Raw genomic sequence first — 25895 nt, 5'->3', positions numbered from 1 at the left:
TACCTATATATTTATATTTTTCCATTCCCAAATGGTTGTTCTTTGGATATTTGCACCCTTGTACTGAAATTGCGCCTGCATGCTACTCATTTGGCTTGGAGAAGGAGTGCTTTGAGAGTTTGAGCTTGGACTTGGACATTCACTCAAGGAGAGCTTATTGAAATCAAGGCTTGGTTGTATGCTTCCTCCTTTTATTCTATTAATATACAATTGTTGGTTCACTTTCCATAAATGTTTGTATTGATGCATCATTTATTTCAATGCTCCTTGATATGTTAAGTAGGTTACATTTGATTATGCTATTTGTACTTGCATGATTTGTTGTGTGTTTGATCTCTTGTGCAGGCATTCAAACGCTATGAGCAGTAGGATTGAGCCCATGATGCAAATGATTCGAGGTATTCAATAAAGGAGGACGTTATAACATCATAATGAGGTAGGCCATCTTCCTCTTCTCATTTCGATTGTAACTTAGGAAAGATTCCAGTAGATTGTCATGTAGGTTGCTAGTACCACTCATTGGGCTAGAGGGATCGTCTCTGTCCGCAGAGAGAATTTGCCTAAAAAAAATGGCAACTTCACTAGGGAAGCTATGACCCTTTTCATCCATTCCTTCAGTCATATTTTTTGATGAGTTTGACCAACCATCCGTTTCCTGGTTTGTTTGCTTCAATGTAGTCATTTGTACTCACTGGTTATTGCTTGAAGACACTCAGTTTGTTCTGGTCTTGAAGATTTTTTATTTTTCCCTATTTTTCTCGCCCATCGCGTGTTTTACTTTCACAGTGGCACTGATATCCCTTGCATCGCCCTTTTTCCTATAACATACGCAATGATCCCAAAGGATAAGAAAAATCAGGGTTTCTTGTTGTTTTCAGTGTTTTTTTTGCCTTTGTTAAGATTTTTCGAGTGTTTCTACAGTGTATTGGTATTGATTGTTGTTCTTGTATGATTGCATTCATCTCTTGACTTTGTTAATGTGTTTTCAAGCTTCATGGCTTCCTAGGGTTTCTAAGACTTCTAGGTCACTCTCCACTCATTGTTTGGTCTGTTTCTTTGAGATTGACTGCTTACATTCGACATTCTTTTTGCAATTAGGACATCTTTGTCAAGTTGCTTTTGGTTCATTAAATGTGAAATTGTTTTCATTAGTGTCGAGTCATGTTGATGCTTTGAAAATTTGTTTAGTTCCATTGTCAAGCATAGATTACAAATTGTTTGCCTTGGTTGAACTGAAAGAGAGTACTTGTTTTCATTCTTATGTTTCAGGAAGAAAAAGTAAAATATCTCTTCATTTAAGTATTTTTGAGACAATTTTGCATTCGAAATCATAAAGTGAAAGAATTTTTCATTTTTTATTGAGTTAGATTGCATTTTTCTCTTTGCGCATTGCATTAGTTTGCATCATCAAATCAAAGTGAAAGGAAATCATTGGTGGATCTTCGTGAAAGAAAAGTGATTTTTCATTTCTTATAGGATCACATTTTGGCATTACATTTGTTAGTGAAATGAAATATTAGATTTCATTTCCATTTTTGCATTATAAAGAGTTGTGTTTTGATGCATTTCACTTGTTTGATGCGTTATTTGATTGTCTCTCTCCCTTTACTAGTTTAACCTTCATTGAATGAAAAGGTTTTCATTTTTATCATTTAGTTGCATTATAGGGATTCAAGTGACATCATTGAGCCATCAAATCGAATCTTAATTCAAGATAAACTTAAAATGTAGCTGAATTAACCTAAGGAGCATTTGGAACTTAATGCAAATATCTAGAGTTTTAGACTAGAGATGTGTTCCGACATATTTAAACACAGCAGTTGTCATTAACTGCCTGCATTGTATCCCGGGAGTGAAATATCGTTCCAGTACGGAAGTATATTGAAGGTTCTCCAGTAATTTTGAGTATATCAATGGCACTTTAGTATGATAAGTATATGGGAATGCTCTCATCGAATGGTTATGCATTAGACAGCGCTAACATATACTTGTACTCCCTGTACCATCGAGTATATATTGGGAGACCCCATTAGGTTGCTATCTTTTAGCCATAGGTAATCGAGTCAACTGCCTTGTAAATGTGATACATTCAAAACAACGTTCAGAGAGATTGGTCGTCATATGTTAAGTTCCTGGTTTCAGCTAAGGTGTATATAGCGGTTCATGGATACTTGGTAAACCCTCTTGCCTAGCTTACTGCTCTTTTATTTTATTTTTGTTAAAGTTCTAAAATCAATTAATTTACCGTGGAAAAACATCCTTCCCGTGGAAATAATCCTTAGTAGATATTAGGTTGATACTGATGGAAACATTTCCTAAGTCTACCAGTCAAGGAAACCCCTTTGATAGGAATCCTGGTCCTTTTCCGTCTTTTGGAAATACTGGTGCTCCCTATATGGTGATGTTTTCCCTTCTTGGATTGACCATTTGTTTTCCAGTTTGGTTATTTTCGACCTTGGTGGTTTAAAGTGTCCAAACTTCTTTTCAACTGAGTTCGCCTCCATCTGAACAACATCAACCTCATGTTGATCCTAAAGTTGATCCCTCACCTTCTTCGCCTGTTTCTTCACCCCGCTCTTCCTCTTCGCTTGGTGAAAGTCTGGATTCTAGTAACCAGGAAGCTAAGAAGAAGAAGACGAGGGTGAAGAAGAAGAAGCAAAATAAGCAAGGGGGCAATGAAGCAACCATTGCTACAGATGCAACTAATGTAGAAAAATCTTCCAACCAACCCTGGAAAGTAAAATTCCCTTGTATGTTATGTAAGGGTGACCACCTTCTTCAAAATTTTCTTGGTATTCCTATAGTCTTAGAAGTGTGGTCCATAGGTTCACATCAACCTTTGTCATTAGCCTCTGGCAATCATGCTGGTGATAAACCTTCAACTAGTAAAGTCCATGGGAAAAAGGGAAAAGTCAAATTTCCTTGTAAGTTGTGTGAAGGTAATCATCCCATTCACCTTTGTCCTCTTATGGATGAAGCTTCCAAAGAGTTGGAAAACCTTACAGCTTCTCAACCTTGTCTTCCAACTGGGTATCAAAATATTTCCCCTGATCCTTCACTAGTTGATCAAGTGATTGATCAAAATTCATCTTTGGTCAACCCTGCTCTCTCTGAAAGTGAGTCTCGTGAGTCCATTCTTGACCAACCATTGGTTGAGAAAATGGTAGACTTTGCTCTACCTTCAGTTAACCGTACCTTTCCGGTAGAGAGTGAACCTCATACTACTCAGTTTCTTCTGGTTTCTTCAGTTTCGAATGAACTGGAGGGAAATCCTCCCATTCCCAAGGTGCATGAGAGCAGTTTTCCATAAAGAAAGAGGGCAGCTCTCACTTTCCTATGACACCCCATTCGAGTAGTTTAGTCACTTCTTTTGATTGGAGTCGACTGGAAAGATATCACCTTCCGTCTTATGTGCCTTTCCAGATTACAATACATGCTTACCATATAGACGTACTTAGCACAATCATAGACAAGGCACATATGTAAGCATCCTGTCCTCAACTACTTGGCAAGCTTTAGGTTCTCCGCAGCTTGTCCCCGTCATCCAGAATCTATTATATTTTAATGGAGGAACCAATCAACCGTTAGGGATCCTTCCTAAGTTACCTATTAATTTGGGAGGAAAGACTGTCTATATATACTTGATGGTTGTCCAAGGTCTATTGGATTTTAATCTACTCCTTGGCCGTGACTATGTTTATGTGATGCGAGCTCTTGTTTCTTCCCTCTTTCGAGTGATGCGTTTCCCACATGAAGGAAGCATTGTGGTCATTGTTGGAATTTCGAAGTCTGTCCATTAGAAATTATTCCTGTACTATCTAATTTATTTCTTCCTACTTGTTCAGTTACTTAACAAGTTATTTACCATGTAAATACTAAAAATAAATACAAGTACAATATCAACACATACAGATCATCAACTAAAAGAAACAAGCACACAAGTGACACCGTTGTTTTTGGACTAATGTCCCCAGAAAAACCCAATGCAGGAAAACTGGTGCAACTATTCAGAGGGTTTTATTATTTTGTTATTTTCAGAATACAACCTAGGTGATGGAAATGGCTCACCCAACATAGAATGCCCTCAGCAGTAGTACCTCTCAATCGGAGACAGATATTTCGGCTAAATCACCGGATGAATGATCCCACATCAACAATATAGCTTTCAGCTTCTTAGCATCACCCTGATAGGGACTGCATCACCCTATCTAGCTCTCTAGGTCCAACCTGTCCCACGAAATCTCCCAATGCTACCTCCAGGGTCTATGTTAGCCTCTCTGGCACAACGTCAGCCTATATGGCCCATCGTTAGCCTATTTGGCCCAACGTCCGCCTATCTAGCCCATCATCAGCCTATTTGGCCCAGAGTCAGCCTTTGGACCCTCTGTGTCTCACACGCTAGCCCTCCTCAAGCTCTGCGCAGCTCCTGGCTACCTCTGCATGGCCTCTGACTGCCTGGGCATGGCCTCTAGCTGGCTTTGTGTCAACCCTCTCCTAGCTTCTACATTGATGCTCCAGGTACTAACTCCGCCTCTCTGCTACGTATTCACTGCCCCTCAGCTGCAACTCTGATCACTCACTCAATCTCCTCAGCAAACCCTTCCCTAGAAAATCGAGTTCTTGATCTCTCTTGGTGTATTCTCCAACTGACCCTCAAGCCTCCTCTTATACTTTTCTCGTTGGTCCATCAATGGCTGAGATTAAATCTCTAATCAACGACTAAGATTAGATTTGGCTTGATCCATGACTTTTGGACCATTCTAACTCATTTTTATATTAATTCACAGTAATATTTTATTTTTCCTAAGTTTAGACTTAGGAACTCCATTAAAAATATTAATTATTTTAATATCTCCCAAACTGGTTAGGTTCTTCCTAAACCATTTATGGGTCTTGGAGATCTCATGTACTATATCCTCTCCACCAATTTTCGTGGCTAGAGCACATTTGATGCTACCCAAAATCAACAGTCATTGATCAACTTACATTCATTAATCTAAATCAACTCCCACTCAACCATCATCCATAAATGGTTCTTATATGCAAGCAATATCATCCGTGCCATAGGTTAATTATGTGGGCACCAGTTCCATGCCAACATCTACTAATGATCTAGTAGGTGATGTAGTATGCCATGTATTGGGGGCATTAGAGCTTGATTTTCCATTGGATCCCCGGACATGTATCCCTTCCACAGTGTTGTTCTCCCATTTGATGAGAACCTCTTGGAAGCCATGGCCTCTTTTGTTTTGTGATCAAATGTCTTGGAGCAGAGTTCCTTGTCTTGTGTCAAGCTCGTTAAAAAATGAAACAAGGGCCACGAGGATAGTTCTTTTACTATGTCAACCTTGTTAAAAAATGAAATAGGTCCCATGAGGATAGTTCTTTTACTATGTCAACCTCGTTAAAAAATGAAATAGGTTGTGGGAATGGTTCCTTTACTTGTGTCAAGCTCAGTAATAAATGAAACAAGGTATCATGAGCATGGTTGTTTTCCTATGTAAAGTTCGTTAAAAAATGAAACAAATCCCCTTTCAATTCGAGTTTTTGATTAGATCTCATAAAATACCAGTAGAGTCTTTCACTTGATCTCATAAGTGAACCTTTATTCCATCCACTTAGCTAAATGAAATGAAGTTAGGGGGGTATGTTCCTCAAATTGAGTCATTATACTGGGGGCATGCAAACTTATCTCAAGCATAGTTTGTTTATGTTTCAAGCTTGTGTAAAAATGAAAACAAACCCAAGCATAGTTTGTTTCCGTTTCAAGCTTGTGTAAAAATGAAACCAAATCCAAGAATAGTTTCCCATGTTTCAAGCTTGTGTAAAAATGAAAATATTTCTCTTTTTACCTCTCTTGATTGCCATATTATCAATTGATTTTTTCCAGATGAGCCTTGGTTTTTTCATTCCATTGTCACCATCTCTTTCGCCAATCATATGCTTTCACTTGGTTGTTTTACCCTTGCCTAAGGAACATATGTGATGAGTGGTCTTATTAGCCAACCTCGACCTTTACATGTTTTGAGTAGTTCCATCATTACCGAAACCAATTTCTATCCTTTTATACCACTCATTCCTCTAGGAGTCATCTTTAATCTCTTTTCTGCCTCTCGAAATATGAAAGATCACCGAGTACTTGTCTTTTCAAACTCGTGAAATTAAATGAATTGACGTCGTCTCAGTATACATTTACCCCTTTTTTGGGTTGAGATGGACTATTTATGAAAAAGGTACACCTTAGTCGAGATGGTCAAGAGGTTCTCTCAAATATTATTTTCTACTTTTCAGGTTCGAGAGACAAATTACAAAAAGGGACATGATGGAGTTTTATTTTCATATTTTTTTCAAACTCTCTAAATATGAAAAATATACCGAGTTATCCTTCTGTCAAACTCATTAAAAAATTTTGCGACGAAAGACTTGTCACCATGACAAGACCGAGTTTTTCCTTCCTAGGACTCGTAAAAATTACTAGGATGGATTCATTCAAAGAATGAATTTATATGACAAGCATATGGTAACCTCTTCAAGCTTGTGTTAAAATAAAGAGGTACTCGCTAGAAATAGTGGGTAAAAATGAAAGTGAAACATCCCTTGTATAGGCAACATGTCGCTCTTTAACATGACACTCATTTGTTTCTTGTGTCGAGTTTGGGATATCCTTGCTCAGTCACTTGTCCTCCTAGGTTTGGGTGATCCATTTTACCTCTCATCTGACTATTCCATTTTGTCATCATGACCCTTAGTCTTATGTTGAGTCAAATGCTGCCACACTCCGGATTCGTGTCGCCGATGTTCAAGAGAAGTCCTATCTACAGTCTATTACCTATACATTGTCTGGCCTTTCGTTACAATCTTGGATCCTATTCATTTCATTCCACTTTATTCTTCGTTTTGTTGATGATGGGGGAATCATTATGGCCCTCCTTCGGCGGATCACTTCCTATCGACTTCAGCTCATTATCTAGGAATATTACTTAGAGACTCCCTTTCAATACCTTAGAGCTTGCATGCCTTAATGGAAAGTTATTCGTATCCAACGACATGTTTTCATCATTGGCCTTCAATCAGATGATTCCACGAGTGTTCGACTTCAGCTTCATTTTTCACATTCACAGATTGTACTGTCGTACCTTGAGAGCCATTGTCATTACTGGTGGTTTCTCTTGTGCCTATTAATGGTCCACATAGTTGGCTGGTAATCAAGTGGTTTTATAGAATGTTCAACTTTGACACATTCATTCACATGTTAGAATTCGTACTTGATCGAGTCGGGATGGAGCACATGACCTTGAGTTTTGTCTGATATGACTCAGGTTGCGTAGAGTTATGCTCATGATTGTACACATGTTTCTTTTATAAGGATGGTTGTGACCATACCGTGGGAATTTATATTTATGACGGTCCTGCTATATTGGGTGGCTGCATCCATTCCTTGGATCATAGATTTACATATGATCCTTATCATTCAGATGGTTGCGCCCATGCCATAGATCTTTTCATGTAGTCCTTTCTATTTGTATGGCTACATCCATGCCGTGGATTCATGTTTTGATATTAGATATGTATATGTATATATGTGTCCTTGATTTTCACGTCTCCTGACAGTGTTTGTTCTCGTCCTTGCAAAAGGTTGTAAAGAATCTAAGCCATCACTCCCTGTTTTTCCTTCATGCTTTAGGGGCATTTGTTACATAATATTTTGTCACACCTCCCGCAATTCCCTGTGACATACCCCGAAGTGCCCGAAACATGACCATCATGCAGTGTACTCATCTAGATATGCAGCTTAGGTCCTCCCTAAAACACTAATGGAGAGATGCCTTAAGCTTCCTTTGAAGAAAAGGGCTCTAAAACCCTAATTTGAGGATCATCTCTCCCCTGACACTGAAAATCGCGATGGTCACTAGTTGCACTATATTAGCTCCACAATGCCAGCGTGCTTTTGTCTTGTATACCAATGATGATCCCTAAAAGGCAACTTTCCCAATGAGGACAAGAATCTTTGTGATCTAGAGGCTTCCAGAACAAGGAGTTGAAGGTTGTTTGGCGTGGATGAGGTGGAATTCTCTCAACTTGGCCTTTTGGTCTTATCCCTATGAGCTACTTCCTTGAGATGAGGGCCTTCTCCTATCTTTGGAGAGATCATAACTCCCTTCCCCTGCCTATATATTCATATTTTCCCATTCCAAAATGGTTGGTCTTTGGCTATTTTCACCCTTATGCTGAGATTGTGCCTACATGCTACTCATTTGGCTTGGAGAAGGAGTTCTTTGAGAGCTTGAGCTTGGACTTGGACATTCACTCAAGGAGATATTATTGACATCAAGGCTTGGTTGTATGGTTCCTCCTTTTATTATATTAATATACAACTGTTGGTTCACTTTCCATAAATGTTTGTATTGATGCATCATTTATCTTAATGCTTCTTGATCTGTTAAGTAGGTTACGTTTGATTATGCTATTTTTACTTGCATGCTTTGTTGTGTCTTTGATCTCTTGTGCAGGTATTTAAATGTTGTGAGCAGTAGGACTGAGCCTGTGATGCAAGTGATTCGAGGTCTTCAAAAAAGGAGGACGTTATAGCATCAGAACAAGGTAGGTCATCTTCCTCTTCTCAGTTCGATTGTAACTTAGGAAAGAGTCCAGTAGATTCTCACGTAGGTTTCTAGTCCCACTCATTGGGCTAGAGGGATCGTCTCTGTCCACAAAGAGGATTTTCCTAGAAAACAACTAGTATGCATAAATATACTGCCTATCCTGTGCTGCCTTTAGATTCTGCTTCATTGCCTATATTTCCTATTCCACATTTATCAACATATTTGGTCTTTTAATTACCATGTTCACTGGATCACTCTAATTGATGCGAGTATTACAACTTCGCCCATAGAGTGTGTCAAACGAACTCATCCTTAGTGACTCCTGATACGGTCCCATTGTTGTAAGAAAAATCAACCAATGGAATATACTCCTCCCACTTCCGCTGTTGATGCATGACATGCATCCTCAACATATCCTCTAATATCTTGTTGACCCTCTCTGTCTGTCCATCTGTCAATAGATGATAAGCTGTGCTGAAGGCCAACTTTGTACCCAAAACTGCAAATAACTCCTTCCAAAACTTGGAAGTGAACTTAGAATCCTTGTTTGACACAATCTTCTTTAGTACATCATGCAATCTCACTATATATCTGATGAAGACCTATGCTACATCGTTAGTTGAATACTTAGACTTCACTAGAATGAAGTGTGCTACCTTTGTCAACCATTCAATCGCAACCATAATAAAATCATGTTGTATGGATGTCCTCGGAAAACATGTAATGAAATCCATGGAAATGACCTCCCATTTCCTTCTTCATATTTGGCCAATAATAGAACTTCTTCACCATTGTCAGTGTCTTCTGATATCCTGGGTGACCTGAATATGACTTAGCATGAAATTCTCTCAGGATAAGCTTCTTGAGCTCATTGTTGTCACAAACATAGATCATGTCCCTAAATCTGGCCAAACCAGACTATAGTCCATATCCTGATCACCTATACTCTGTTGTTGTAATCTGTGCTTAAGCTCCATGTACATGTCATCCTGTTGTCCTGCCTGTAAGATATGATCATGTAAATCTGTCCCATAAGAACTCATAGCTGTAATGTGATTTACCTATATCTGCCTGCTAAGAGCATCTCCAACCCTATTATCTTTTCCCTTAATGTACTTGATCTCGAAGTTAAACTCACTAATCGTGGCCAACCATCTAGCTTTCCTGAAATTCAGATTCAGTTCGTCAAACAAGTATCTCAATCCACTGTGGTCACTCATCAGTACAAACCTCCTGCCAGAAAGTAGTGTCTCCACATCTTCAATGCATGGATGATCACTGCCAACTCAAGATCATGTGTAACATAATTCTGCTCATGCTCATTCAATTTCCTTGATTCATAACATACCACCTATCCCTCCTCCATCAAGACTCCGCTAAGTCATCTCTTGTAGGAATCTATACACACCACGAACTATTTATCCATATCTTCAATCTTTAGAATTGGAGTATTTGTCAACCACTGTTTCAATTGCTCAAAACGTGCTGCACATTCCTCTATCCATTGAAATTTCTTACCTTTCTTTTGCAATGATGTAATAGAATAAGCGATTTGTGATAATTTTATGATGAACCTCCTTTAATAACCAACTAACCCCATAAATGACCTTACCTCATCCACATTCCTAGGAGCTACCCATTCCATAATGGCATTTATCTTTTTCGGACCACTGTTATGCCTTCCTTGGAAACAACATGCCCCAAGTAATGTAGCTTTGCTGAAAGAAACTACATTTTCTAATCTTGGCATACAACTAATGCTCTCTTAGCAATCTCAACATTGCTGCTAAATGTTTGGCATGCTCTTCCTCATTCTTAGAATATATCAATATATCTTAAATGAAGACAATAAAAAACTTGTCTAGATAAGGATGCAACACTCATTAAGCACATAAAAGTAGCTTGAGCATTAGTCGAATCAAAAGGAACTGCAAAAAACTCATAATTCCCATAGCTAGTTTGGAAGGCAGTCTTATAGATGTCCTCTTCTTTAATGCATACCTGATGGTATCCTGATCTCAAATCAATCTTCGAGAACATCGCTGCTCCCTTCAACTGGTCAAACATATCATCGATCCTTGACAATGGATATATGTTCTTTATGGTTACCTTGTTCAATTGCATGTAGTCAATGCACAATCTAAGAGTATCATCCTTCTTCTTCACAAACAACACTGGTGCACCCCACAATGATACACTTGGCCTAATGTATCCTTTGTCAAGCATTTCCTTCAACTGTAATTTCAATTCCACTAACTCTAGAGTGCTCATCCTGTAAGATGCCTTTGATGTTGGTGTTGCCCCTAGTACCAACTCAATAGAAAATTCCACTTCCCTATGAGGTGGTAACTCTGAAATATATGTTGGGAACACATCCTGAAACTGTTGTAAGATTGGGTACCTCTTCAAAACTTCTGCATCCTCAACATCCATACCTTTATCACTAGAAATATGCATTGAAAACAACACACACCCTTTCCTAAGACTATGCTTTCGCCTGCATAGTTGTAACCATTCTAATTGATGTTTCCTTCTTCTTAGCTTGCAAGATCCTATGTTCTCCATTGTCATCCAAGCACTCAATAAATTTTTCATAATAATCCACCTTGGTTCTATGAAGATACAACCAGTCCATACCCAACAACATACTTTATGATCCCAATGGAAGAACATTCAAGTGTGTTGATGTAGGCATACCATTCAACTCAAATGTGTAAGCTCTTACCCAATGGTGAACTATTTTCTTTGTACCTGTAAACAACTTCACTAACCAAGATTCTACATGTACTTCTTTATTCAAACCACACTTATCCACCAGTTCAAGATTAAAATAACTATAATTAGATCCAGGATCAATAAAAATAAAAATAACTTGATTAGAAATCTTACCGTCCATCTCGATAATAAATGCTTGGTGATCCTTCTGCATGTTATACAATGTTGCATAGATTCGAGGAATGCTCTATCCAACATCACCAACTTTTTGCACTTCTTTTTTATTGTATATCTGAGGTCTACCACCCTAATACAACATACAATCCTTTTTCAGATGCTCCTTGCCACATATCCAACACTGCAACTGTCCCTTACCATCACCTTTAGTTTGCTTCCCTCCAGGATGTGAACCATGTCCATGTCCGACTACATTAATCTTCTTGTAAGGAACCACATTCTCTTTCTCACCTTCATCTTGAGGTATTGTTAGCTTCGATGGCCACTTTCCCTTAGCTTTGTCTTTCCATTTCCAACCTTGCTGAGATTTTGTGTTAGACGTTGATTACTCATAACAATGCTTCAAATTTATGATTACTTCCTCCAATGATCTAGGCTCATCAAACTCGATCCTGTCTTTGAATGCTACCAACAACCCACTGTTGAATCTTTGAATCTTATCTTTCTCCTCCTTAAGATACAATACATACCTCAATAACTCCAATAATATGTTAATATACTCCTCATTGGTCATAGACCCCATCTTCAACTCATAGAAATCCTTCACCCTATCATCATAGTATCTCTCAGATAGATACTTCTTCTTGAAATGTCTTTCAAACTCCCTTCAAGTCAACTCTTCTCTCCGAATCCCTCTAACATTCTTCACGTCTTCTCACCAATGCCTGCTTTACCTTTAAGACTAGACATAGTTATTCTGGCATTCATGTTCTCTGAGTAATCATGCAATCTGAAGAACTTATTCATTCCAAGCAACCAAGCTTCTGCATCCTGTGACTTCTTCATTTCTCCATCAAATGTAGGTGGCTTGGCTTTCTTGAACTCATTTGGAAAATATCCCCTATCATTCCTCTTGTACGAATGATGGCGATGATAATCATGGTACCTGTCTAAACCAAAACTAGAATGATGCCCATGTCCACTGCCTCTCCTATCAGGTGTATCCAAGAATCTTCCATCCATGACAGTATCATCCCTGCCTGACCTATGTCCATGACTGATCATAAGTGGTCCCTGTCTCGCAAATCTGACAAACTCTGAAGGATAACTGAATTAACCTTTTCTTGTTTCTCTTGTGCCCTGGTAAGTCTCTCCTGTGACTGAATTATCATGTCATTATCCGCTTTGCAACTCCTTATTTATGCCTTCAAACTTCTCAAAGTGTATGCTATGTGAGGGGAGTACTCATCACCATGTTTCTCATCTGATCTATAGGAAGAATATCGTGAATTATAGTATACCATCTTTGTAGTCATCTTTTCTCTTCCTACAAGTATATCATGTCAACTAAACCAAAATATAAACATAATCAACATACCTCAGTATAGTTTAGGGGAGGATATATCGTTTGCAAGATCAACCAAATTAGCATAATACATGTATAAACATAATCATAGTAGTATATAAACATCATCTCAATCATCATCTAGTTACCATGCATGACCATACCAACCACATACCATGACCCCATGCACGACAACTATAACCATGAAAATGCATGCATACATCCACATAGACAACAAACATACACAACAAATTCATATTCAACCGACATGCATGCATGACAACCATATTCTGCCCATCTAGTCTAAGGGGTTAACCATATTTTGTTACCACTCTGTAATACCCTCCTCCCATATTTACCCAAGCTAATCGGTCCACAAGGGTAAACATGTGATGAAGAGTTACTATGACATGATTCAACTCCCCGTGTATAATAAATGAAGTGGAATCAACACATCAAAAATCCAATTGACCTTCCTCCAAAGCTACAGAACCCCCAGGGGCTAACCACCTACTCCATGTGCCCAACCCCTAAGTTAACTTGACTTTTTACTGACCTAAAACCCCATTCGCTCCCGTGAAAATCCCTCCATGTGATCGAAAACCTCCAGTCGCTCCCACAACAAGGCCTCCATGTGACTGCAGTCTTTTTTAGGCAGTTTTGTGCCAGTGGCTACAAAAAATGATCCACTTTTTTAGGGCTAGTACTCATGCCTCTGCCTAAAATTTGATGAAAATTTCAGAAATGATAAATAACAAGACGATAAGGCCTCTAATACAAAACTTGAACTAGGAACTGGCCAGTCTTGTCCTAACCATGACAGGAATTTCACCAAACACATAATAAACATGTAATGTACAGGTCATATAAACACATCTAAACACATGGACCTCATACTTATTTGAGATTCATAAAAAAGGCATGATGTCATCTCAGAATAGCTACATTATCATCTATTAGGTCATACATTGATTTATAATTCATTTACTAAACAAAACATGAGGAGAGCCATAACCAAATTCTGTCATAAAACCATGCTTATAACTAGCATAATAACAATGATAGAACATCCATCAAAGCCACATAATAACAAGCACACTTACTCATGAAATACAATAGGAAAATATATTTAATTAACATGTTCAAAATTCAACCAAGTCAGGGACTTCCACGTACCACCCGACCATAGATTGGGCTTAACAAAATCTTTCTTTCAGACAATCACCCCCGTGCCATATTCCAAGCATGAATGTGGGACTCACACAAAACCAACCAGGGCTTCTCAGGCTTTACCATGTATCCCACCATTACCGGTCAAGGGATTCCTAGGCCCAAAACCCTCATCTATACCACCAGGCTTTACCGTGTATCCCATCATTAGAGGTCATGGGATTCCTAGGCTAGAAACCCTCATCTATACCACTAAGATTTACCATGTATCCCACCTATACCAGTCAAGGGATTCCTAGGCCCAAAGAAAGAAACATACACTAGTGGTTTTACTGCAATCCCACCATATACCAGTCAAGGGAGAATTAGGCCCTAAACAAGCATGGATGCCTTTAGACCTCTTCACCTAAACCATGAGGAATTTTCCCATCTCCACCCAAAGGCTTTATCGTGTATCCTTCCATTACCGGTCAAGGGATTACTAGGCCTTTGGGAATTTTCTTGAGACCACTCCACTTAGTTTCGAAACCATCCGACAATATTGCTCAACCAAGTAAAAGAACCCCATCACACCATGGTTATCCAGAAATGGAAAGGCAAGGCTGAAAACCACTATCACACCTGGAAAAACCCATTCCAATGATAGTAAGAGAACCAAATACACACATGCATGTACCATGCATGCTAAAACTAGCAAGGAAATCATACATGCAACTTGATACCTACAAGTAATCCCATTGTAGCTTCTTGATCCAACTCTTCCTTGCTTGATCTTTGCTTTCCTTTGCCTCCTTGTCCTTCCTTTTCCTTCCTTCCTCCAATGCTAGAGTGCTCCAAGAATACTCTAAGTGTGCAAGAGTATGAGAGAATAGAGAGAAAAGAGAGAGATCTCCAAAACTAGACTGACAAAAGATATGGACTGATTCTCAGAAGCCCTTTTATTAATGAGACCTCTATTTTCTTCAATTTCCATTATTTTCCTTCAATTTCCTCCTCACATGCAACCTGTGACCTTTCACCTTCCTTTTCTCCTAATTTCCTTTATTTTCATAAATAAAATGCCAATTAATTCGTCTTTCCTTTCCAAAGCCTTTGCCATTTCCTTTTCCAAGTTCCACTTAGTCATAATAACCAAATGGACACCCACTAGGATGTTTTTCCCAACATTCAGCTTGGAATACGTGTCCCATGACCTTGGTTATTACATAAACTTCTAACCCGGGGTTGTTACAGTGAGTGAAAATGGTGAGAGATGAAATGAAGAATTATTGACATTAACATATGTAAACATAGGGGGAAATCGCAAGAGTTCCCTTGTAGTAGAGAGAAATGATTGTGAAAGATTATATGTTCATTGATCTATTACCTACTTGAATACCCTAGTGCATTGAATCCAACTTTCCATAGAAAAACTTGAAGGAGTTAAAACCATAAGAGATTACAGTACAAAAGACAAAACCTACAGAATAGGTAATCCTTTTCCCTTGTAACGCTGATCTTGAAATAACCCTAGTGCACAAACAATGGAGTGACGGTTAATTAACCTCAATTGAAGGTTAACCAATATAACTATGAAAGATCGAGGGGCATGGTAATAATTGTCTGAAAAACCCTAGGAGCAGAGTTTTCCTCTGCAAAATGAAAATGAAAATGTGAAGGTGAAGCTCACCATCATGGAGGGGGTTATATGCCATGTGTTTTCATTCAGTTAAAACTATAAAACATGATGGAGGCTGACAAATTTTCAATCAGGCGACAGACGATTGTTCAATTGTCTAATAATGGATATGACAGTGTAGAGTGGTGTAGAGTGGCAACTGTTGGAGTTCTTCCCAAAGGAATGCCTTACGACATAATGAACATCATTAAAAAAATACTAAATTGATTTAAGCTCTATAACCCACCTAAAAAATTGAACACAAATTCCTGCACAGTTGAAGAAGTCCCACTTTCTAATGGAAGGCAACACGAAGAGCCCTTTTTGTGTATTTATAAGTGAAGGCTATCTATATCTATATCTATATATATCTATCTATATCTATATATATATATATATATATATATATATATATATATATATATATATATATATATATATATATATATAGATATATATATTACTATAAGAATTTCCAAAAATATTGATATTTAAATTTATTATTGTAAATTTCATATATTTACTAGATATATGACTAATTTTGTTCCATATACACAACCTATAATCTAGATAAAGATGCCCTGAATATATATGTTTGTGAAGATTTCAAATCTCTACTTACTATCCCTTGCTCAGAGAAAAGATTTTGTTGCTTCTCATTTATGGACGAAACAATCATAAATGAAGCCAATATACTATTGAATTTTGCATCCATATCTTCAAATTAAGCTTGCAAAAATGTTTGCATGTCTAAGCAGAAGTGGAAAATAGACCTCCAAGTTGCATCTGAGTGGTTGATGCACCATTGAAAACATGTTGGTGAAGGTTGTCCATTTCATGCATGTGCATAATTACATAGAGCAATGCTCTTATGCTAGAGAGATTAAATTACATAGAACAATGTTCTTATGCTAGAGAGATTAAAATAACAACGTTGATTGTAACATGCAACTTCATGAATATTCATCTACCAAACACTCCTTTAATGCTCACGCCTATAAGCACGGAATTCACTTCATTATAGTGGGTGAAATGAATCTTATCCAAACATTGTATGGTTTGATAAATGGACTCATGGATTTGAGTAGCCTGGTTTAAATGCCTCTTCCCAACCCAACTCATTAATCTCCTCTTCCATCTCAATCATGTAAGGTTGAAATAATAAAATGGAGGGGCCTTTGAAATGGGCCTACTTAGTGTTTGGTGAGGAGTTTTATTGATCATAACCTTTGCACCTAAATAAAAAAGTTTATATACTAACAAAATAATATTAAATTAAATTGAAAATTGTTATATATATATATATATATATATATATTATTTAGTTTAATCCAACAAAATAAAATTATTAAAGTTAATTAAAAAATTATATCAAAATAAAACAAAAACACACAATGATTTTAAGAAGAGAATACATTTTGCATCCCTTTGCCAAGGTGGCTGGCTTGCAAGTAGCACACAACTCGAAAGAAACATATTTTTTTATGCATTTCAATTTTTCTTGGTGTGGGCCTACTCAAAATTACACAAAGTGGGCACTTAATTTTGTCTTATGACTTTCATTAAAATTGTTTGTATATCACATGGAAAATAAAGTTTGGTGCAACAAGTAGCCATTCTACATACTTTTGAGTAGACTAACACAAAAAAAATTGAAAATACATGAGAAAAATGTGTTTCTCAAAAAAATCGATTTAATTAAGTATGGAGCTAAGTCTTTTGGAATTGCCGTCCCCTTCCATATTTTTTCAACGCTCCTCAATCTTTGTTCGGTTCGACATCTCCTAATGGTATCATTCATTGGTGAAATTTGGGATTTAATTTTAGAACCCTTGTCCAATTCATCAAATTTCATTCCATGTTGGCATGCCACCAAATTTTGTTCCATGCTGCCGCGCCCTGGAAATGAGTACACTCTACATACTTTTGAATAGACCCACATCAATAAAATTTGAAAATACATGAAAAATATATGTTTATTTCCCCAATTCAAAAGGATTAATGATAGAAATGCATGTCATTGTATTCAATCCAAAACACCAAAAAAAATGAAAATACATGAAAAAACTTGTTTATTGAAACATATCTTTTTCATGTACTTTTAAGTTTTCCCTATGTGAGTCTAATATCCAATGAGTACACTCTGCATACTATTCAATAGACCCACACCAAGAAAAAATGAAAATATATGAAAAACACATTTGGTTTATTAATAAGGTTTAATAATAACAAGATTCTATAATAATGATTCATTTTTTTTCCAAAGAAATGGGTAGGAATTTGTAATATTAAAAAAATTTGGCTATTAGGCCAAAACCTTTACATATTCCAATCTTCCTTGGAGGTTTGAAATTGAGCACATGGGTTCAATATGGACTCCCAAATGAGTTCTCCATGACACAAAAATTTCAGACCCTTTCCAACTAAAAATTCTCCAAAAAATTCCCAATATCCAGATACATTTACATTCCATTATTTACTACTTTTTTTTTGACTTATTCTGACTTCTTGTTTTCCTTGTTAAAATGCCTTTTCCTTTCTTCCCAACCTGAGTCTAGTTTGTGTTTTATTCTATTTCCAGTGTATCATTCTTCGGCAAGTGAAATTTGTATTCTTCCTCATCTTCCTAATCTGCCCAAGGAGATGTTTTTCTCAGCAAGACTCCTTGTGGATTCAAGAGGGGATACATTTTCCATGAGGGTTTGTTTGTTTTCTACTTTTGTTGTGTCTAGAGGATCCTCATTAGAATTCGTTATTTCCATCTTGGATTTAATTGTCATAGATGCACTTTTTTTGTTCGTATCTGCTTCCTTCTTGTCTTCTGGTTATTTCTTACCTTGAAGCACTTCTTCTTTAAATACCATATAGTGAATACCCTGAGCTCCTTCCCACCATTTGGTCCTTTGATTTTTTTTCCAAACTTTATTGTAAAATAAACACTTGTGGAAATTTTTATTATGTGCCCCATTTCATATCATGCTCTACACCAAAAAATAAATGTTCTCATAGTCTATCTTTTGGATCAAAACATAGTTTGGAGTTGACATATTAATTTCCATGGAAAAACCCTTGTTGAAGTCCAACCTCGACACATATTTGGGCATAAGTAGTCCTGAAATTTTTTGTAGTTTTAGGAAAATGACAATAAAAATTTCCCAACGCATTCCCAATATTGGAAAGTGATGGAAGATCCCAAAATTACAATGGAAGGTTCAAATGCCTTACCCAAATGAGAGTTGTAGAGATTGATGTTGTTACCAGATCAAAAGTGGGAGTCTAGGGCTGCATGAAGAGACCAACACTATCCAAAAACCACGACCCAACTTCGTAAATGGCCTTCTTGTCCTTTATATTATCAAAAATCACAACGAAAAAACCCTGATCCAAAACCCTGATCCAAAGGGTAAATATTTAATTCATTTGTCAAAAGGGGCTTCCATGTCTGAGAGATCCATTTATGCAAATCAACTAGTCATGGCCATAACCTATTAAAATTGCAAAGCAAGCCTTGCTCTAAATTTTTTTTTCACAACTGATAGCTTCCTCATCCATAGGAACATTGAGGGAAGGAATTTCTTGAACCACTGGAAGACTAGAACCAAATTTCAAAATGGAAATGTACGAAAACCAAAGAAGAGCTTGCTAGACTGGCAACCATACCTGTCACAAACAAATTGTCTTTTTCGTTGAATCACTAGAATTTTCCATTACAAAAGAGATCTGCAAAATATTCATGCAAACTAAGCATATAATGGTTGGCTACGGAAAAACCTTATGCGTTGTGAGGGTTGCAAAGTTCCATCCATCCTTAGCAAAAATTGTAATACATTCGAATAATAAGGATTTATTAAAAATATTAATATTAGTTTTATTAATAAAGTTTTTTATTAAACACAAAATTAGATCATACATTTAATAAGTACTCACTTTGCATATTTTGAGTACACTTACATCGAAGAAGAAAAATATACCTGAAAAAAAACATATTCCCTAAATCCTAAACACTATTTTTACTATTTTAAGTAATATATATATATATATGTGTGTGTGTGTGTGTGAACATTATAACATAAATTGATAATAGTTATTATCACTAAAAATCATTAGAAAATTATCTCGGTGATAACACTACGGTCGAGGTGGGGATATTTCTGGATGCCAATAATGCATGAGGTCTTAATGGGAATGTATGGGTGGTGGCCATTCTTTAGAATCACCACAAGCCACATTCATTGCATCTAGGTGACAAAGGTTCAAGTGAGGAAAAGGCATTTATGCATTGGGCGAAACATGAATTTCATCATTACTGGACAACCTAACATTCATTCCGTTACTCTCTACTATGTGAGTGGATGGTTGTTGGGGGTCTGGTGGGGGAGTGAAACTCAGGTGGTTTCAAGTTAGAGGAAAATATTACATAGGTCCGCTCATCGTGGTGAGGGAAAGGGGACAAGCCAGAAGAAGTGGAAGAGGTTGTGAGTGTTAACCCCTCCCTGGCATGGTCAGGGTGAAGAACAATTCGATGAGGACTTTCCAATCCACATTCACTGCCTCATTGTTTCCATGGAGGCACAAGAGAGAAGGAACACATGAAATGGCCATTGGGTCGTCTGAATTCCGCTTGGCATATAACTCCACGAGCTAGAAGAAGCCAAGGAGAGAGTTGAAGGCAAAATAGTTGAAATCGACACCTACCTGGTTCACACGTGCACTTCCTTAAGAAATATGTCTAGAGTGATGGGAATTGCATTTCCCCATCCTCCCCCTCCTCCAATGTCCTCCAAGTTGAATGATGGGACAAAAGAAAATGACTCTTCTCATCAAGGACAAAGACCCTCTTGTCTAGCTCAACTAGAACCTCAGGCTAAGAAACAAAAGGTGGGCAGCTGCAATAGCTCTCCAGAACCAACTGCATAGGACCCAAACTTGGCCAATTAGGCTAGTGATGAGGCCCAAACCAAGGGAGAAACCTCATGGAGGGAGGTTGATTCCTATATTGGGAAAGCGTTCATCGAATGAGAGCGTCATCCTTGGCTTCCTAAAGCACATGACGACCCCTTCCTCCACCTGGAGCAACAGGAACATGCTAAGAGGAAAATTATCAACAATGAAAGGTTCCAAGAGAGCAAGGACATCTGACTCAAACCAAGACTGACGAGGACAAGGACTAGCCCAAACAGACATGCTAAATTCCTAAGACAAGCATTCTTAGTATCTTAATTTTCCATGTTTTCTTTCTCTTGTCTACTTAGTTTTAGATGTGTTTACTCCATTACATTTCCAAATCATTACAATCATGGTTCAAAACTTTTTGGAAGATCATTTGGTTTCCTCTCATGGACATATAGTCTCTCTAATTCTCTCATCAAAACACATATATTTTTCTATCTACTTATAACTCCCATATAAAAATTACTTCAAACCTCCATAACTATATTTTATAAAAAAAATTAAAATTATAAAAAATTTGGCTGGCTTAAAAACACATTTTATTAAAAATAACCTAATAGAGAAAATTTTAAATTTATATAAACTATTTCCCCGATTGATGAATGTGATTTTGTTGATTTTTTTTGCATATTTTTGAAGAATTTTTTCATCCTCAAATTTCAATAATATTGACAAGGAAAAAACAAGCACCGACACAGAGCTAGGGTTTGCAGCAGGCATTCAGTGTTGGGTACCATGGAGAGGCGAGAGGGGGGAGTTCCACTCCCTCATATAGTTAGGCAGTCTCTAATCGATTCAAGAAACCACTGGGGGCTGAAACCAGGGATTTAGGAAAAGGGAAATAGGAAAACAGAAGCTCACAGGGGCAGGAAGATACGCAGGAAGAAGTCAGACGAGAGAAGCGAATAGGAGGAGATAATCAGAATGCCGATACCAGAAATTGGACTGGACCATGTAAGCCTAGGGCAACCATCACACCCCGAGTGGTGTTAAGTGATCCAATGCTATAGGCGCATAGGGAACACATGGAGACTTATGTAGTTATTTGTAAATTCATGGGGTTATGGCCAACGGAGAAGGCCTTAAATGCATGGATAAAGAATCATTGGAAACCTAAGGGGGATATAGATCTGCACCTTGGATCCAAGGGTTTCTTTACTGTAGTTTTTACAAACATAGAGGATAAAGACAGGGTGTTTGAAGGAGGGCCTTACTTCTATGCTGCTGCAAGCCTCTATATGCGGCCTTGGGTGATGAATTTCGTACTGGAGCGTGAGACATTCACTTCGGTCCCGGTATGGGTAAGGCTCTATTCCCTACCTCTAGATTATTGGTAGCCAGAATCATTAAAAGCCATAGGAAATAAATTAGGGCATTTTTTAAAAATATCAGAGGCCACAATGTGAGGAAAGTACACCTCCTTTTCCTGTATATGCGTAGAGATGGACCTTTCTGGAGCTCTACCGGATGAAATAATTCTAGAGGTTTTTGATGAAGAATGGGTGCAAGCAGTGGATTATGAGCATGTTCCTTTCAGATGCCGCAAATGCCATGAACATGGGCATCTATTCAGAGACTGCCCCTTAAACAAAATGGAAAGCAGAACTAAAGCAACCTCAGGGAAAGAAACTGAAAGCTTTAACAAAGTGGGGAGTAGAGGTAAAGGAGGGAGAAGGAACCAGAAGAAAGTCAGTGAGGAAAAGCAGTTTAGTCAGAATAGGTTCAAGATATTAGAAGAAGAAGAGAAGCATGATAAAGCGAACCAGATACTGGAGGACAACACTGCAGAGAAGGAAAAGGAAGATAGCATGGAGGATTTACCTGAAAACAACCAACAAATGGAGGATCTGCTGAATACTATGGAACTTGACAAGGACCAAGAAATGACCCCGAGCGAGGTGGGAACAGAGGATCATGAACTGCAGGATATTCTGGATAGGGAGCATCTAGATCTGGAAAAGTTCCTGGAGCAGGGAACTACCAAAGGAATGGATTCGCTACCTCAAGAGGAGTTTAATAGGGTGCAACAACTATTCCTATGGAGAACTCAGGCAAAAGGTACGGGGGTCAAAAGAAACCATGATAGTCAGGACAACGAAGGGGTTAAAACAATGAAGGCAACATTGGGACTAGCTCCTAGGAACCCAGGCAGGAAAAGAGGTAGGAAAAACAGAATGAGCTGCTGATAGAGTGTGGAAAACTCATGATCAATTCAGGTAAGATGAAAGACCTAACTAGTTACTCATTTACAAATCTTTCTTAATGAAGCTCACAACATGGAATATTAGGGGTCTAGGAAGTAAAAGGAAACAAAGAAATCTTAGCAATAGAATGAAAGAAGAAAAACCAGATATGATTTTCATCCAAGAAACAAAATGTTCAGTAGACAAAATAAGAGAGATACATAGCAAATGGCTTATCAAATATGAATATCTAGAAGTTAAAGTAGACAAAGCAGCAGGAGGAATTCTCACACTCTGGAACCCTCAGAAACTTGGTATCCTAGATGCTGAAGCATCCAGGAACTATTTATCAGTGGTCATCCAACCTTTGGGGGACAAGGAAGTTTATTTTCTCACAAATGTTTATGGTCCACAAAAGCCGGAAGAAAAACTCAGACTTCTAACCTCATTGGAGGAGTTAAGAGGAAGACATCTGGTTATCCCATGGATTCTAGGAGGAGACTTCAATATGATCAGGTCTCTATTAGAAAAAAAAAGTGGGGACCAGATCACTAGGTAGAGATTCTATAGCATTTCAGAATTTCATAAACAACATGAAGCTTGTAGATACAGAGACAAGTAATGGCATCTTTACCTGGAATAATAAGAGGGGAGGAGAGTCTCAAGTGGCCTCTAAACTTGACAGATTCATTATCTCGGAGGACCTCATCCTCACAGGCCATAACTTGGTAGCAATGATACTTCCTTTTGGAGGCTTGGACCACTGGCCTATTCAACTTGAAGCGTCCTTTATAGGAACTCCAAGAAATAGACCTTTTAGGTTTGAAAACATTTGGCTTAACCATCCTGACTTCATCAGCAACATTGAAAGATGGTGGACAGAAGATATGCAAGTTTAGGGTACTAAAATGTTCCTTCTGCATCAGAGATTGAAACACGTCAAACAAAGGCTTAAAGTTTGGAACAAGAATGAATTTGGAAATATATTCGAAGCCAAAAAAGTAGTAGAATGGAAACTACAGGAAATTAACCAAACCCTCATTTTAGAGGGCTTCACCGAGGAGAGTAAGGAACAAGCAGATTATGTTCAACAAGAATGGGAAGACTTATGCAAGCAAGAGGAGATTTTCTGGAAACAGAAATCGAGGGTTCAATGGTTAAAAGAAGGAGAAAGGAATACAAGGTTTTTTCACAAATCTACCATGGATCATAGGTCGCATAACAAGATTTCAAAAATCAAAGATACTCAAGGAAAACAGTTCACTACACATCAAGAAATAGAAACTGTTCTGGTTCAGCATTTCCAAGGCATAGCCGAGGAGCCTCTCATAGACAAATCTCAATTCATCAAGGAATTCACAAAGCACATTCCTAAGCTAGTGACAAGAGAAGACAATTATAATCTTAACAGGCCAGTGAATGAAGAGGAAATCAGCGAAGTCATCAAAGAAATGCAAAATGGGAAAGCTCCAGGTTCGGATGGTTTCAACGTTGACTTCTTCAAATCATGTTGGGAAATATTCAAGCAAGATATCCTTGATTTGGTGGAGGACTCAAGGAAAAACAAAACTGTTCTAAAAACACCTCTTTCATAGCCCTGATTCCAAAGCAGGAGAAGGCTATCACACCAGACAGATTTAGACCTATAGCATTATGCAACATGGTGTGAAATTATTTCAAAAGAAATTGCGAACAGACTTAAGCCCCTGCTCCCAACTCTCATGTCTGAGGAGAAAATTGGATATGTGGAAGGCAGGAAAATTCTTAATAACATCATTCAAGCTCACGAGGTGGTTCACTCACTTAAGAGCAATAAGCAGGCAGGTATGATCATTCAGCTTGACCTAGAAAAGGCTTATGATAAGCTGAGCTGGGATTACATCAAGGAAGTACTGATAGCATATGGCTTTGACCATAATTGGATTAGATGGGTAATGGCCCTTGTAACCACCCCAAGTTTTTCAATCCTGCTAAATGGCTCACCATCCAAGACCTTTAAGCCCTTGAGAGGACTCAGGCAAGGAGATCCGCTCTCACCCTTCCTCTTTATTCTCATGATGGAAGGGCTAGGCAATGCGATTAAATATGCCAAAGGAGAAGGCAAAATCCAGGGTCTCAAACTCACTTTAAATGGGGATGCCTTGTCCCATCAACAATTTGTGGATGACACCATGCTGCAGGGTACACCCACGGTCAAGGAAGCTCAAGCCTTCAAAAAAATCCTGAACGACTTTGCTCTGGCTGCGGGGACAAAGGTAAGCCTAAACAAATCAAAAATTTTCTTTTTTAATACTGATATTGCTATTCAGAGAAACCTCACTAGAATTCTAGGCTTCCAAAGGGATATGCTACCCTCCAAATATTTGGGAGTACCTTTGACAGACAAACCTCTGAGCAAGGCAGTTTGGGAGCTGGTTATTAATAAACTTCAAGACAAAATCTGGAAATGGACAAGCAGGTCTTTGAATTTAGCAGGAAGGCTAGTGCTTACAAAAGCTATCCTTCAAACTGTCCCCATCTTCATGCTTTCAGCCCTTCCAGCTCCTAAAGAAGTAATGCAAAACATCAGAAATATCCAAAGGGATTTTCTTTGGGGCAAGGGGGAAGAGAAAAAGAAATGGGCTTTGGTAGCCTGGGATAAGATATGTAAACCAAAGATACACGGAGGTTTGGGACTTGATGACCCCGAAACACTAAACAAAGTCTTGGGGGCAAAACTATGGTGGAGATGGCTAAAAGAATCAGTTTCCCCTTGGGCCAAAGTATGGAAACAGAAATATGCAAACAATTGGCAAGAAAGGGATTACATCAGGATGTCTGGACTCATCAAAGGCTCCCACATTTGGAACAAAGCTTGGGAGAATAGAGCCTTAGTTCAGGAACACAGTTTCTGGGAGATCAGAGATGGAGACCTTGCTTGGTTCTGGGAGGATAATTGGCAACAGGAACCTAAACTGTTAAAAGAAGAATTCGCCAATCTCAAGTATGATACTGATGACAAAGGGTTACTCAAAGTAAAGGACTTTTGGGATCAGGACAAAAGTGATGGAAAATGGAGAATATGGAAGAACCTTGTATACAGTGATGATTCCCCG

This window comes from Pinus tabuliformis, chromosome 1_2, assembly GCF_031772625.1.
Source record: "Pinus tabuliformis cultivar Carrire ecotype Pingquan chromosome 1_2, CPIR1, whole genome shotgun sequence".
Classification (NCBI taxonomy): Eukaryota; Viridiplantae; Streptophyta; class Pinopsida; order Pinales; family Pinaceae; genus Pinus; species Pinus tabuliformis.
This window is presented reverse-complemented; position numbering follows the sequence as displayed.